The 17,056-nt window shown below is 38.8% G+C and overlaps 1 long non-coding RNA gene across 2 annotated transcripts in view; it reads right to left on the reverse strand.

The window, feature by feature from the left end:
* Positions 1–518: 518 nt before the first annotated feature.
* Positions 519–17,056, reverse strand: part of LOC143974999 (uncharacterized) — a 36,545-nt gene continuing 20,007 nt past the window's right edge. For both annotated transcript variants that reach the window (XR_013272310.1, XR_013272311.1), the window contains exons 2-3: positions 10,570–10,789; positions 519–1,638 (exon numbers count right to left, since the gene is read on the reverse strand). This is a non-coding gene — a long non-coding RNA (uncharacterized LOC143974999). The remainder of the gene's footprint in view (positions 1,639–10,569; positions 10,790–17,056) is intronic.

The following is a 17,056-nucleotide window of genomic DNA, read 5'->3' on the forward strand; positions in this document are numbered from 1 at the left end:
TCCTCAAGGTGCCCCAACTGGTCATGTTTTCAGGGTTCCCATTATTTTGCACAGGTGATTTGAGCAGTTCCACTGCCTTAGTAATTACCATAGCTGTTTCATCTGAAGGAAATCCCGAAACCATGACCTGTTGGCAGGGCCGGGACAAGGGGTGGGCAGGAGGGGTGGCTGCCCCTGGCGCAATGGTTTATTGCAGGGGTAGGGGGCACCCTGACCCTAACCCTAAGGGAAAAGGGGGGCGCAGTTTGCCATCTTTGCCCTGGGCGCTGGATGACCTTGTCCCCCCACTGCCTGTTGGGGCACCTTGAGGACTGGAGTTGCTCTAGACCATGCGGGGGGGGGGGGGGACACTAAAGGCATAGGCCTTCCACAAGATGGTTTTGTTTTGACACTTGCTTCTGACAGGCAAAGCTGCCCTTTGTTTGCAGCATATGTGTAGCTAATCCTGAAGAAATACCAAAAGAAATGTTCTGGTAGACCAAATATATTTTATTTGTTCCATAAGTGACAACCAGGAAAAAAACAAAAGACAACTAATGTGATTTGAAGGATCAAAACTACAAAAAATGACAAAATATACTAGAATGAAAGTTATATATGAGAATCACTTTGATTCAAAAACATTGATAAAAATAGGATAAAAATTGGAATTGTCTATGATAGGCATTAGATAAAATTTACATGTAAAATCTGGCCAAAACTCAAACCAGATTGGAGGTATATAGCTATGCAAAACATGCCACACCAATGGAGCACAATGTCATAGGTAAAAAAAGTTTACCAGTGTCAAGATTAAAGTGACCGTAAAGGTATAATTGTTTTTAAATAACTAAAATATACTTATCTGCTCTGTGCAATGGTGCTGCAGAGAGTGACCCCCGATCCTTCTCTTCTGGGGTCCCCAGCTGGCGCTCTCCATTCCTCTTCCCTTCCAAGTGCCCCCATAGCAAGCCACTTACTACAGGGGCACTCATACTTAATCCCAAGCCGGGCTGTGTGCTTCTATTGACACAAACCACACAGCTCGGCCCCACCTCCCACTCTCTCCTCACAGGTTTTCATGTACAGCAGCAGGAGCCAATGGCTTCCACTACTGCCTCCATGTCCATGTGAGGAAAGAGAGAAATAGCTCTGCTGCTCTCAGGCAAATCGCTGAATCGAGATATATCTCAGGTAAGTATTCAGGGGGCTGGGGGGAGCTGAACACGGAAGGCTTTTTACCTCAAGGCAAAGAATGTATTAAGCTAAAAAAAATTAAAACTTTACAACCATTTTAATTACTGAAAAAATTAAATAAAAAGTAGCACCTAATGAACATTTAGGTTTAAAACAAAGGCCAACAAATATTTGGATCAGTGTTATACATTCTGTGAAGAAATTTACTACAATGAGATCTAAATTAAAATAAAAGCAAAACTAGTTTACATCAAATATCATTAAACTAATGGTTATCAAGCTAAATGTAACATTAAAACATATATTGTTGCAAAGTTATAAACAGAAGAAAAATCCTGCTTTCTGTTAATAGCATAGTTGATGAATAAAAACATAACCTTGCCAGAGGTAATGGATTGGTTCACCTTTAGCAATTATCCAAGTGTTTTATGGATATGGAATAAAAATCCTGGGTATATTCATCTGTATGTGTAAAAAGACAAGAAAAAAATATAGTCCATTAGCACGCCAATAGCTAAGGATAGAAGCATGAATCATTTCTGAAATATAACAGCAATAATAAGACTTATAAACACTTTTTAGGGCCAGAAGAGTAATCAGTGAATGAGTGCCTGTAATCAGCGGCTGAGTGGCATGAATATTGGTACTGTAAGTTAAGGCTGGTACCAGGAAGAGAGGGGAGAAAGCCTGAAGTCCCAGTCACAGTAGGTAGAGTTATTGTTTCCTGTATATTCTGTCATGTGGACTCGAGAGTAGTGATGAGCCCTATGTTTGAGTTGAACGTAAGTGCTTTTGGCCAATCATGGCTCAGGGGGCTGAGTCCACACCCCACACTATGTTAGGCTGCTTACATTGCAGCCGTACCTGAAGGATCTGGTAATGGAGTGGGGGGGACCCACGCTATTTTTATTCAATGATTTTTTTATCTATATTGCCGGGACCCCACAATACATTACAACCGCAAGCAGTTTTGACTTAAATTTTTTCCTTTAGAAATGTAATTTTGCTGTGGTACTATTCTATACATGGGAGAGATGCACTACTTTACAGGCAGACTAAGGACACCTCTAGACACAATATATTGTTTCACTTTAAGCATTAATAAAATCACTGCTTCTAAACGTCTAAACGTCCATTTTTAAAACTTTTTTTTGCATTGATACATGTCCCATGTGGCAGGGCCTGGGTCCCCAAACACTTTTTATGGCAATAACATGCATATAAGCCTTTAAAATTAGCACTTTTGATTTTTCATGTTCGTGTCGCATAGACTTTACCGGTGGTCGCACAGTTTTGTTTGCCTGTTTGCAAGTTCTGGTGCGAACCAAACGGGGCGTGTTTGGCTCATCCCTACTCGACAGTAATTTCACAGAACAGGCTCAATGGGTGGGGTTCATCATGTAATGGATTAATTTTTGTATCTTTTCTAGCTCCAATTGTCTGACCCCCAAAATGCATTGGCTGCTTTTTTCAGCCTGTCTTTCACTGACACAACAAAATATCTTTAGACTCTCTGGACATATGTTTGGTGCTTTTTCTGGCTCAACTACTTTTTAATATAGGTGCCACTCATCCTTTGTGGGTGGTTCCTTTTTTGTGGAGAGCTGAGAAACCTAAGCTATTTGGATCACTAATGGACCTCTTTTCTATTGGCTGTGGATCCATATAGTTTAAATGGCAAAGTGTAGTCTTGCTCTAATTTAATCTAATCTAATCTAAAAAATGGTTGTTGACTGCTTGTGTAACTGAAAAAACAAAACTACAAAGCATAATCCAATTTTCTCCGGCAAAGGAAAAAAATCCTTCTTGATCCCCCAAGAGGCAATCAGATTCCTGGATATTCCCTGGATCAACTTTTTCTATAAATGTTAGTATACGGTTATATTATGTACATTTAGGAAAGAACCCAGGTCTTTTTTAAAGCAATCTACTGAGTTGGACAGAACCAGCTCCTGAGGAAGTCTATTCCACATTTTCACAGCTCTTACTGTAAAGAAACCTTTTCATATTTGGAAATTAAATCTCTTTTCCTCCAGATGTAAAGAGTGCCCCCTTGTCCCCTGTGATGACCTTACAGTGAATATCTCAACACCAAGTTCACTATATGGACCACTTATGTATTTATACATGTTGATCATATCCCCCCTTAATCTCCTCTTCTCAAGAGAGAATAAATTCTGTTCCTCTAATCTTTCCTCATACTCTAGCTGAGCTCCTCCATGCCTCTTATCAGTTTGGTTGCCCTTCTCTGCACTTTCTCCAGTTCCCCGATATCCTTTTTTTGAGAACTGGTGCCCAAAACTGAACTGCATATTCCAGTAGGGGTCTTACTAATGATTTGTATTGTGATTTGTGATGATTTGTATTAAAACTATTATTTTATCGTGGAATTACATAGCACTGCAAAAGCACTGTTGAAAAACGTATCTATAGTAGCCACTTAATGAATGCCCACCACATATATACGCGGTAAGTCAGCCGCACTGAAATTATACACAGAGGGATCTCAGAGTCAGGTGCCGCAGACTTGATGTCCACTGGCACCCTTCAAATTACACAGAACACAGGCAGAATGACAATCTGTCTACTGTATTTAAACAAGGCAGATTGTTATTTTGTCAAAAGAGAAAGCACTGATCCTGTGTTTCTGCAAAGCAGGAACACGGATCTTTGCCTTCCCCTAGTCAAAGCACCTCCCCCACAGTGAGTAAGCACAACCTAGGCATGCTGTTAACCCTTTAATCGCCCCTGATGTTAACTCCCTCCCAGCCAGTGTTATTAGTACAATGAAAGTGGATATGTTTTAGCACTGATCACTGTATTAGTTTCACTGGTCCCCAAAAAAATGTCAAACGTGTCAAACGCGGACAAATCGGACATCTGTATTTAGATGTCCGATTTGTTCGCCGAAAAATTGCAGTCCTGCTATAAGTCGCTGATCATCGCCATTACTAGTAAAAACATATAAAAATATCCTATAGTTTTTAAGACACTATATCTTTTGCCCAAACCAATCAATATATACTTATTGGGTTTTTATTTACCAAACATATGTAGCAGAATACACAATGGCCTAAATTTAAGAAAAATATATATATATTTTTTTTAATTGGTATGTTTAACCACTTAAGCCCCGGACCATTTTGCAGGCCAAAGACCAGAGCACTTTTTACGATTCAGCACTGCGTCGATTTACTGACAATTGTGCAGTCGTGTGACATTGCTCCCAAAAAAAATTGACGTCCTTTTTTCCCCACAAATAGAGCTTTCTTTTGGTGGTATTTGATCACCCCTGGCTTTTTTTTGCGCTATAAACAAAAAAAGAGCAACCATTTTGAAAAAAATGCATTATTTTTTTACATTTTGCTGTAATAAATATCCCCCAAAAATATATAAAAAAAATGTTTTCCTCAGTTTAGGCTGATATGTATTCTTCTACATATTTTTGGCAAAAAAATCGCAATACGCAATTATTGATTGGTTCACGCAAAAGTTATAGCATTTACAAAATAGGGGATAGTTTTATGGCATTTTTATTAATATTTTTTTTTACTAGTAATGGCGTCGATCAGTGATTTTTATCGTGACTGCGACATTATGGCAGAAACATCTGACATTTTTGGGAACATTGTCATTTATACAGCAATCAGTGCTATACAAATGCACTGATTCCTGTGAAAATTACACTGGCAGTGAAGGGTTAACCACTAGGTGGCAGTGTAGGGGTTACGTGAGCCCTGGGGAGTGTTTCTAACTGTTGGGGGGCGTGGCTGTGTATGAGATGTCACCGATCACGGGGAGAAGAAATCAGTGACACTGTCACTAGGCAGAATGGGGAGATGCTTGTTTACATTAGCATCTCCCCGTTCTCCCTCCCCATGAGATGATCACGGGTATCCGCACACGCGATGGCACCGTGGCAAATTTAAAGGGACATACCTGTACACCCATTTGTCTGTCCGTGCCATTCTGCCGACGTATATTGGCCTGCGCTGGTCGGCATGTAGTTAAAGTAGAAAGTAAGAAATATTGTTTTTTTTTCAGAATTTACTTTTTGTTGTTGTTGTTGTTGTTTATAGCGTAAAAAATAAAAACTGCAGAGGTGATCAAATACCACCAAAAGAAAGCTCTATGTGTGGGGAGAAAAAAAAGGACACCAATTTTATTTAGGTACAGTGTCACACGACCATGCAATTGTCAGTTTAAGTAACGCAGTGCCGTATCGCAAAAAACGGCCTGGTCAGGAAAGGGGTTAAACCTTCTTGAGGTCAAGTGGTTAAGCCGCTAAACCTTGGAGAAGCCCAAAATGAGTGACACTGCAATTTGTTGCTGTTAGTATGGAACTGAACTTGCATAGCTGGATATCCTTTCATATATGTTAGAAATTAAGATTTGTTTACCTTAAGTACCAAACACAGTAAGGGTCAAATTGAAGTATTGCTCAAAAAATAAATTAGGCAAACAAGACACTGATAAACAAAATTGCTTATATACATCTCTGATGAAAAAAAAAAAAAACACTTACAGAACAAACAGCTACATAGTTTCTATTAATAAAAGACTGTTGACCTTCAATCGGCCATATTTAGTAATCAAGAAAATTGAGATGCGCGACAAGCATCATTCACCTCACACAGAGAACACAAGAGGCAACTGGTTAGGATAAATATTTCAAGATGAAAGTGGCATACAGAAATGCTTTTGAAAGATAATAACATGCTAATCCATTAAATTGAGTGGTAGGATGGCATTATTTAAAGTAATTTACTCATATTAATGAATGCTACTTTAATGAAAAAAAAAAGTCATTTACAAATAAAAAGACGGCGTTTAGTGAAATCATGAAGCAAAAAAAAAGAAGCCAAAAAGCTTAACAGTAACAGTGGGAAGCAAATAAGTAGACCCTTTAGCAAAATAATAAGGTTTTAGCATGTATAACAACACTTAGATGATGAATAACTTGTTTTCATGTGACAAATTTACGTTTTTTATATTTTTTATAAATGTATTTTATGTAGTATATATAAATAGGCAATCTATAAACGACACCTAGCATCTCAGTTTTATTCTTCAAAGGTGCATGTGTGTATTAAAGCATGTTCTCAAGGTTTGCTTTCAATCAATGGGCTGATTGTGCCTGTGTAGATAGCACTGATTGAACTACCCCTAGAGACATGCCAAGCTGACCTACCTTGTAAACTTTAGTGACAAAGATCACACAAATAAAAATAATGTGCATTGTGGGTTTTTTTTTTTTTTTTTCTGAATTTCCAATAAGCATGTTATATGTGTCTCTGATGAATTAAAAAAAAAAAGGAAAGAGAGAAAAAAGGGGACTAAAGATATGGGAAGGCTATGACAACAAGAGCATAACATGTAACCAGTAAAATCATAGTCCACTCAGACACTTCTTTTTCATCAGTCAAGTCTTGAAATGACACTCTGCCTTCCTTCAATAATTGCTTCTATATTTAGCACACTATGGTAGCATAGTAGACAGTCAGCCATAGAAATACAAAAGGGTAAAACAAGTGTTAATACGTAATTTTAGCTTCCACGTTAGTGGAGAAAAAAATGTGTTATTGTGAATAAAAGAGGCATACAATTGTCATAAATATTATTTATTCAAACATGGCATTATTATATTTTTAATTTCTAGCGCAATGGGTAGACATTATCTCAAAGAGCTTATTGACTATATTCCTAACCTATACAAAGACATTAAATATTTTAGCACACTGATTAGATACATTTAAAATAAATTTACAGATTTATGTCCTTAATTTCAATATAATGCTTATTTAATTTTTTTGCAAGTGAATCTTGTGTAAAAAATAAAAAAAACATGACCCGAAGTCATTGGTATTGTTGCATTGTTCTGTTTCAATAGCAAAAAAAAAAAAAAAAAAGCTCCAATTTGACAGGAAAAATGGTGCATGCTGTGCTGTAAATAAACAACACAATGCAATGGATCACAGAAACAGTAAAAAGCCCCTGTGTATTAATTATCTTAATCATCTTATTTTGCTTTTGCAAAAAAAACTCTTCATATAACATAAACTGTCAGATTTGCTAAAATAACTCGTGTGTGCAACTCATCCATAGAGCAGTGGGAAGCTGGCCATCTGCACCCAAAATCTCTGATTTACAAATAACACCTTTAAGCAGATCTCTCAATAAATATCGTTTTGGTACCACGGTATAAAAATATAAAAATACACACTTTTAAGTGGGAAAACTGTACTATCTTATTTATAAATTCCTTTCAAAAAGACATAGATGTACTTAGCCATCGTTTAGCAAGTCACTCTCTTTGTGTAGTACTTTTGGACAAAGCTCAGTGTACTTTAGTGTCTGAGCAAAAAGGTCCTTCAGTTTAACTGGCAGCTGAGTTGCTGACTAGATGTTCTACCAGGGCCGTCTTTAATATTGATTGGACCCTGGGCAAAACTTTTCTTGGGGGCCCCCTTCCCATGCAGTTTTTACTCTCCACCTGCTCTGAGACCATACAATAAATAGCAGTTAGACTCAAAATCAGTTTACTGAATCAGATCAGGCAGCTATTGCGATTGGTTGCCAGAGGTTTCAGTGTATCATTACCGCTCACTGACTGGTTGCTAGAGGTTACAGAACACATTACAGCTCACTGGTTAGTTGCTAGAAGTTACAGCACATGATTTCTGCTTGTTGATTGGTTGCTAGAGATTACTGTGGATATGACCTCAGGGGGGCATGATATACATATCAATGCCACCGGCCGCCTCTATTTACATATGAATGCTGGTAATGTACATGTAAACACAGGGTCTCCGGGGGAGTCATCTGGGACACAGCACAGGACTAAAACCTCAAGGGGCGAGCGGATTTAAACCAGGATAGTTGGCAAGTATGAAGCAGCTGCTTTGGGCCCCACAACAATGACAGGGTCCAGGGCAGCTGCCCCTTTTGCCCTGTCTTAAAAATGGCCCTGTGTTCTACAGTAGCTTGACCTTAAATCCCAAATTAACTTTCTTTATTTAATACTGTAATGGTTTAGTTTGCATATACAGTAGTAAATGTGCTGTTTCTTTAGTCTTGTATTTATTTATTTGTTCATTCCCTAAGTGCTGCAGCAAAAGCTAAAATATCCTGTGCTGATAGCCATATAGCAGCTCTCACCCACCAGCAGTGGTCTAGGTATCCAGTGGTCAAACCTTCCTCCCTGACACTGTACCCATCAATAGTGCTGCTCAGGAAGCTGGAACATTGTTGATTGGAGCAGTGTGCAGTGCTGTATATCGACCACTCTTTGTGTGAGAGCAGTAATCTGACTCTCCAAACTGTTGCCAGCACTGGGTCTTTTGGCCCTTTCTGCAGCAACTAAAAGAGTAGCATATTTATTACTGTATATACAACTTAAGTGCCTCGCAATAATGAATACAGTTAAACTGGGCTTTAAAGGAGTAGTCTAGTCAAAAGCTACCTAAGCTTAAAACTACTCCCACTATCATTCTAAGCCCTATGCTAACTGCCATGTAGAAGGAAGATGCTTATACTTACCTGATCTAAGGCACTCTAGTCTGGTCACATGATTGGGTCCCAGCACTGGCTTCAGTGTCAGGGAGGGACATCAGACAACAGATGCCCCATAGTAAGTCTATGGGTGACTTCATCACCAAGGTCCTACAGCTGTTGTTGCTGCCTCTCCTCTTCTGAAGCCGGCCGGTGGGGAGTTTGTGTGACCAGACAAGAGTGCCTTTAGGGAAATTCACACATCTTTCCCTTACAAAGTAGTTGGCATAGGGCTTAGAATGGAAGTGGGAGTAGATTTAAAAGAGAATAATGGGTCATAGGAGTGCAAAACAAACTGCACTCCTTTGATCCATAGGAGAAGTGCAGCCAAACAAGCTTTGGCTGTACTTTTCCTTTAACCACTTCCCACACGGCCTATAGCAGAATGACGTGTATATGATTTTCCTCTACTCGCGCTGACAGACATGAGTAGAGGAGAGCCGACCAGTTGCTCTCCTGACAGGGGGTATCTATCAGTGCAGCCCTCGAGGATGCCCACCCAGGACCACAAGGGATGCCCACCCATGGCCACCAGGGATCCCTACCCATGACCACCAGGTAAACCAACTAGAGCCCACCAGGGATGCCCACCCATGGCCACCAGGAATGCCCATCCATGGCCAGCGTGGATGCCCACTTATGGCCACCAGGGATACCTATCCATGACCACCAGGTAAACCAACTAGAGCCCACCAGGAATGGCAAACATTGCCCAATAGGGATGGCACACTGTGCCCATCAGTGATGCCTGCCATCACCTCTGATCAGTGCTGCCTATCCATGCCACCTATCAGTGCCACCTATAAGTGTCCATCAGTGCCACCTATGAGTACCCATTAGTGCCACTGATCAGTATTTATCAGTGCCCCCTATGAGTGAGCATCAGTGCTGCCTATGAGTGCCCATCAGTGCCATCTATAAGTGCCCATCAGTGCTGAATATCAGTGCCTATCAGTACTGCATATAAGTGTCACCTCATCAGTGCCAATCAGTACTGCCTCCTCAGTGCTCATCAGTGCAGCCTCATCAGTGCCCATCAGTGAAGGTGAAAACTTACATATTTACAAAGTTTGTAACAGAACTTTTTTTCCTAACTCATGCTTGCAGTCCTGACTATGACTATGACCTATCCTAACATTTTGCCTGAAATACCATTTGTAATAATGTGTATTGCCTGCATTAGACTTTCACTCCACCATCCAGGTATATTTTGTCTTCCATCTGCTAATGCTTGCAAATATCAGAAACTAAGAAAGGCGAAAAACCAAATATACATTCCCCGAGTATAATAAATAGAAACCTTAGAGTGTATCTAAATGCAAGAACAAAAATGGCAGATTACCTGTTCGTAGGTGTGATGGTTGCATTAGCTTTCTTTTTCTATTTTTTTCTTTATTTCAACCTGGTAATCTTGCCAACAACGCACTTCCTGTCCTAGGACAGGAAGTGTGTTAGGACTACGTAACACTTTTAAAACTAAATAAAATGTCCCTTTCTTCTCCACAACCAGGGGATGTGTTTTGTGATTCACGGAAATAGCAGGGAACATAACTAACTGTTAACAGCCCAAAGGCAAAAACCACAGGATATCATCAGCTCACACTATTTCTAGCTACTACTTTTATAGCTACTTTTTATGCACCTGTCCAACAGAAATGATAAAACACTTTGAATAATAGTATTATTGACCGACCAAAAGGAAGAAAATAAGAGAAACTTATTGCTAGATGCTTTAATGGCCTAGTGTGGATTAGTGCAGTAATTTAGCCACACAATTGGAATTACCAAATTTCACAATGCAGTCTTTATAAGCAAAATTTGCTTGGAAAATTATACACTTACCTTACACCCAGCTTCTTCTCTCAACCTCTTGGTGAAGGTGGCATCAAAATCTTTTGAATGGGATTCTTGTAACACTGAGGATTCCAAATCTCATGAAAATGCTTCTGCACTGTACTAGAGTATCTTGTCCGTAGCATTTTATGCATTAAAGGCATTATAAACATAAGATTGCATTGATCGTGTAGTTTCATGGTGTCATTTGTTTCTCTGTCTGAACAGCCTATAGTAAAGTAAATGTAATAGTAAATGTTTACATTACCTGTCAACAGTTTTTGTTGTGTTCACATATGAGGTAGACATGTGCAATTAGTTTCGTATGAAACTAAAATTCGTACAAATTTCTGGAAATTCGTATGAATCCGAAATACAATTTTTTATGCATACGAATTCCGTACAAAATACAAAATTTCCCTTACGAATTTCGGATCCAAATTCATAACGAAAATTCGTAATTGTTACGAAATGTTAACAAATCTAAAAGTTAAAAACCCAGGAGGTCAGCACAGCACAGGGATGGTGGGAGCCCCTCATAATGATAAATTCATCATAACGAAAATTCATAATTGTTGCGAAAAGTTAATCAACCTAAAAGTTAAAACCCCAGGAAGTCAGCACAGGGATGGTGGGAAACCTATGGGAATTTCTATGCTTACGAATTTCATACGAAATCTCTTTAACAAATTTCGGAATTTCGGATCCAAATTAATAGGATTGCGACTGGTGTTTTTTATTCACCAATCAGAGAAAGTCAGCACAGGGATGGTGGGAACCCCTCATAAAGGGCACAGTAGCTGTATACTCAGACCCAGGAACTCAGCACAGGGATGGTGGGAACCCCTCATAATGGGCACAGCGGGTGTATACTCAGACCTGGGAACTCAGCACAGAGATGGTGGGAACCCCTCATAATGAACACAGTAGGTGTACAGACCTGGGAACTCAGCACAGGGATGGTGGGGACTCCTCATAATGATAAATTCATCATAACGAACATTCGTAATTGTTACGAAAAGTTAACAAACCTAAAAGTTAAAAACCCAGGAAGTCAGTATAGCACAGGGATGGTGGGAACCCCTTATAATGATAAATTAATCATAACAAACTTTCGTTATTTTAACTAAAAGTTTACAAATCTAGCGAAAATTCGTATTTCATACGAATCCGAATTGAATTTTGTACACAAATTACGAGAAAAATTTGACAGTGCCCATGTCTGTATATCGCATGGCAATACACAGGTTATTTGCTTGAACTTCGTCAGTAGTTCCGTTCCGTCAGAACTGAAGCCTCTTGTGAATGAAATGCATATCAAACAATCCCAGTGTCTCTTTATCTGCTGCTTTGCAGGTGAGAGCTGCATAGTAATTTGATCTGGCACAGCCACAAACAGCCAGGGCAATGAAGGAAAGAGATGTGTTTCATCACATTAGCACTCCCACATTCATGATGCAACACAGAAATGACAAGGCATTGAATGGATGTGGTGTGACCCAGAACAGGATTTCCTGTCCCTTTAGCAAATAGGGTAAAGCTAAGTCAATGAATACATGGACACAAGGGGAATTAATCAGTCATGACAGTACAAACTGCAGCCACAACATGTGAGCCCAACATTACAAGGTAAGGCAGATAACACAGAGACTATAATTACACTAATATCTAATTAAACAACAAACACATTTACAGGTATATAATGCCTTTGCATTTACAGGATCAACAAAAGGGTTATGACTCCACCCAGTCCAGTGCTGAAGACAGATGTAAAGTAAATATACCCAGTAAGTATATTTTCAATCTAAGCTTCACATGAGTTTTAATTTAAGCCCCATACACACTATCAGATTTTCTGCTGATTTTTTTCCTTCAGATTTACCAAAACCATATAATATGATGTCAAACCTTAAAAGTTTCAATTTGTATGCAATCAGGCAGGTCCTTGCACTACATGGTTTTGGTAAATCTGAAGATAAAAATCAGCAGAAAATCTGATAGTGTGTATGGGGCTTAACAGATAAAATAAATTATTTTGATATTGGGTGGGGCAATAGGTAATAAGTGGACCTTGCATTTTAGCGCAGGCTTCACAGTAAAGATACCTATTGTGACTGATGTATGGCAGTGCTGATATAAACTCCTCCATGCCCAAAAGCATCAAAGCAGAGGTGTGCATGAAAATTGGGCATACATAAAATGGGGTGGCTAGAAAATAAAAATTCAATAGGCAAATGTTTTTAGCTGATTACAACTTTTATGCTACCCTAAATATTTGCACACCTGGTTTATCATGTATCTGATCACTGACGTCCGGGTCTCAAAACCTAAAAGCAGTTCCAGAATTCATACCGAGTGATAATGCATACAGGATTAAAGTAGAATGAGACAAACCATGTTTTTCTCACAGTAAACGCCATAAAGAGCTATAAAGGACTATAAAAAGTTAGCATTTTGTAGCTAAACTTAATTACTGCCTCTGCTTGTTTTTATCTATGAAGAGCTGAAAATGCTTATATAGAGATATTAAAACACTGAATGACTAGAACTCTCCCTCTATACACATTATTATAGCAGGTAAATGCATGACAAGCAACTCCAGTAGAAAAATGGAATTTACTTTTTTGAAATATTTAAATAGCCACCGTATGACCATATTTATTTGTGGGCAGCCAGGCATTGTTTTTTTTCTTTTTCAGGCTTCCTCATTCTTTTCAATAGTTATACCGTAAAACCTTTGACTTCAATTACTTCTCTGTGTTACAACCCACCTCTTCTGAGACATATTTGTAGTTTATTTTTCTGCCTAATGTTTATATATCTAGATATGGGCTGCCATACTGCTGTCCTAACAATCCTTGCTTACAAACTTCTGACAGGTCCTTTGAGAAAATGGTTCTAGTACATATACCAAAAAGAACTTTTATTGTTTATGCTCTTAAAAAGAACCGTATCTCAACAGAGTTTTCTAAGGTTCTATTGTTTTGTGTTTTTTTTTTTTTGTTGTTGTTTTTTTCACAAAACTACTTTGTCAGGGACCCTCGCTGATCTACTTCTGAAAATGTGAGCTACCAGGCTCTTTCTGGATTCAGTACCTTCTAGTAACTGACGTGAAAGAATTATGCGGACCAGAAAGTAAGAGGGAAACTAAAGCGCTTGGTTGGCATGGCTGTCATGGGTGAGTTATATAAAATATATTAAAACAGTTGGATCAGTGTGACAGCCTGGCAACATGCATTTTCAGATGTAAGGCACTGCCAGGGAGGACGGCGCTTATACAGGACAACATATAACAGGGTGACGATTGAAGGATGTGTATCCATTATACTTTTTATTGAAGGACTGTGGAAGGCCTTGTTTGGCCTATACTCTGAGACCCCTCCTTTACTATATTAGTTTCTGGTTCCTGTTTAGATAACCATGATTGGGTTACCCTGAGAAGGTTAAACAGGAGATTTCTTAGTTTTTATTAAACGGTTATAGCTCTATTAGCTAATATGTTATGGTGAGTCACCTTTTGACTAAGGCTCGGTTCACACAGGGGCGGCACGACTTGCAGCGCCGCGACCTGCACACGATCAGCGGCGACTTGCAAAACGACTTCTGTATAGAAGTCAATGCAAGTCGCCTGAAGTCGCCCCAAAAATAGTACAGGAACCTTTTTCTAAGTCGGAGTGACTTGAGTCGCTCCTATTAGAACGGTTCCATAGTACAGAACGGAGCACGACTTGTCAGGCGGCGAAGTCGCCTGGACAAGTCGCCCCTGTGTGAACCGAGCCTTGATGTTCTTGACTAAGAGGATCTGAGAAGGATCCTGATACAGATTGCATGTGCTTGTTTACTCTTTTGTTCGCTTAACTGTCCCTTGTTTCCTCTGGGCCTGGCTCATATGGATATTGTGTTGAATGTACATTTGGAGGATCCATGGAATTTTTTTCTCTGTATACTATATGCAAACATTTAATAAATGTGTCTATGTAAAAAAAAAAATATGATTGTGACCTGTCTTTTGGGGACTTCCATAGGGCACTTTGGTTGAGCTCAGGGGCTGCACAAATACTCCAACCACGCTGTCTGCTGCAGTGATGAGTTAGTCTTTGCTTGAACAATTGTACATCTGAATATTACACCATTTATCCTACCTGATATGTTTTTGAATGTAGATTTTCCTGTAGAAATACCCCTGATGAAGGAGAAGGACTTGAACCTGAAATGCATCGGGCACCGAACATCGTTCTTGTATAAAAAATCTAATATAATATAATATATATATATATATATATATATATATATATATATATATATCATATGTACATCATATGTACAACTTGCCATTTTTGTAATGTTTGCAATGTTTATGTCATTTGCTCTTGCTCTGCTTTTCTAGATCATCACATGTGTGTGATTGGTCATATTTTACATGTTTAAATAAAATATTTCATTTTTACACAACTCTGGGTAGTGTTGTTGCCATTTAAAGTCCCATTTCAGAGGGAATCTTCTTTTTGTCATGTTCAAACCTTAATACCATAAATCAGGGATATGCAATTAGCGGACCTCCAGCTGTTGCAAAACTACAAGTCCCATCATGCCTCTGCCTCTGGGTGTCATTCTTGTGGCTGTCAGAGTCTTGCAATGCCTCATGGGACTTGTAGTTCTGCAACAGCTGGAGGTCCGCTAATTGCACATCCCTGCCATAAATAATAAACATGTTATTATGTTTACTCCAGGAGTATAAAATGTTTGGCAGTTCTAAAGAAATAATGCAATAAAAGTTAACTAAACCCATTTGATTTTAGTCAACTAAAATTTACTAAAGATTTTAGTCGACTAAAATATGACTACAACTAAAACAACTCAGGTGACTAAAATACGACTAAAGCTAAAATGACATTTTAGTCAAAAGACTATAACTAAATCAAAATTTGATGTCAAAATTAACACTGCTGCCAGCACATTGCCAACCCTTGCCTGTCTCTGACCTGGACTCTGTTTGTGATCTGGTGCCTCTCTGCCCTGCTGTTACAAAAATTCATATGTGATCTGACTCCATGCTTCTGCTTATCTGACATCAGGACCCAATTGGTTGGTCTGACTTCCTGGCACATGCACCTTTCCACTGCCCTAGCAGTCCCTGTCTCCACTTCCAGGGGTTCTGGAATGGGAATTGTGCAAGAGGTCATCTTCATCATCTCAAGCTTCACATACAGGTACACGACATCCAGTTGCATGTTATGAAAGCTACCTACAATAATGATATGTAAAAAAAGATATTTTTGCAAATAATTAAAAATTATTTCAAATTAGTTTATACAAATACAAGCAGTCAAATAAAAAAAAATCACATACAGTTAAAAAATTTTTTTTAAAAAAGTATAGTTTCCTTTTAGTAACTGCCAACAGATTTTGTGGGTTGAAGGCATTCCTTGGCTTTCAACAAACATAAATCCAACCAGATATGTGAATTAGAAAAAGGTTCAAAAATAATTATTGAAACTTCTTTTTATTTGCTTTGCCCAATTGTCTATTTTTTCTGCTCTGTATACTATGGTATGCATCTGTGAGCTGGATGTTTTAACCACTTCAACCCCGGAAGGATTTACCCCCTTCCTGACCAGAGCACTTTCTGCAATTCGACACTGCGTCACTTTAACTGACAATTGCACGGTCATGTGATGTTGTACCCTAACAAAATTGACATCCTTTTTTTCTCACAAATAGACCTTTCTTTTGGTGGTATTTGTTTACCTCTGTAGTTTTAATTTTTTTTCACTATAAATAAACAAAAAAGAATGACAATTTTGAAAAAAACGCATCATTTTTAAATTTTTGCTATAATAAATACCCCCAAAAAATATATAAAACTATTTTTTTCCTCAGTTTAGGCTGATATGTAGTTTTCTACATATTTTTTTTTTTTAAATCGCAATAAGCGTATATTGAATGGTTTGCGCAAAAGTTATAGCATCTACAAAATAGTTTTATGGCATTTTTATTTTTAATTTTTTTTATTAGTAATGGCAGATTTTTATCGGGACTGCAACATTATGTCAGACATGTCAGACATTTTTGACACTATTTTGGGACCATTGTCATTTATACAGCGATCAGTGCTATAAAAATGCATTGATTACTGTGTAAATGGCACTGGCAGTGAAGGGGTTAACCACTAGGGGGCAATGAAGGGGTAAAGTGTGTCCTAGGGAGTGATTCTAACTGTGGTGGGAGGGGCTACAACACACATGACAGTGACCGCGGGTCCCGCGGACTCGATGTCTGCGATCATGTCACGGAGAGGTAGGACAGGGAGATGCTTTTGTAAACAAAGCATTTCCCCATTCTGCCTTGTGACAGGACAGAGATCACTGCTCCCTGTCATCGAGAGCAGTGATCTCTGTCCTGTCACTAGGCAGAACAGGGAAATGCTTTGTTTACAAAAGCATCTCCCCGTTCTACCTCTCCGTGACACAATCGCAGGCACCCGGGAGACATCGAG

The sequence above is a fragment of the Lithobates pipiens genome, unplaced genomic scaffold (assembly GCF_037356315.1).
Source record: "Lithobates pipiens isolate NorthernLeopardFrog02 unplaced genomic scaffold, aLitPip1_a1.2 Scaffold_13, whole genome shotgun sequence".
Taxonomy (NCBI): Eukaryota; Metazoa; Chordata; class Amphibia; order Anura; family Ranidae; genus Lithobates; species Lithobates pipiens.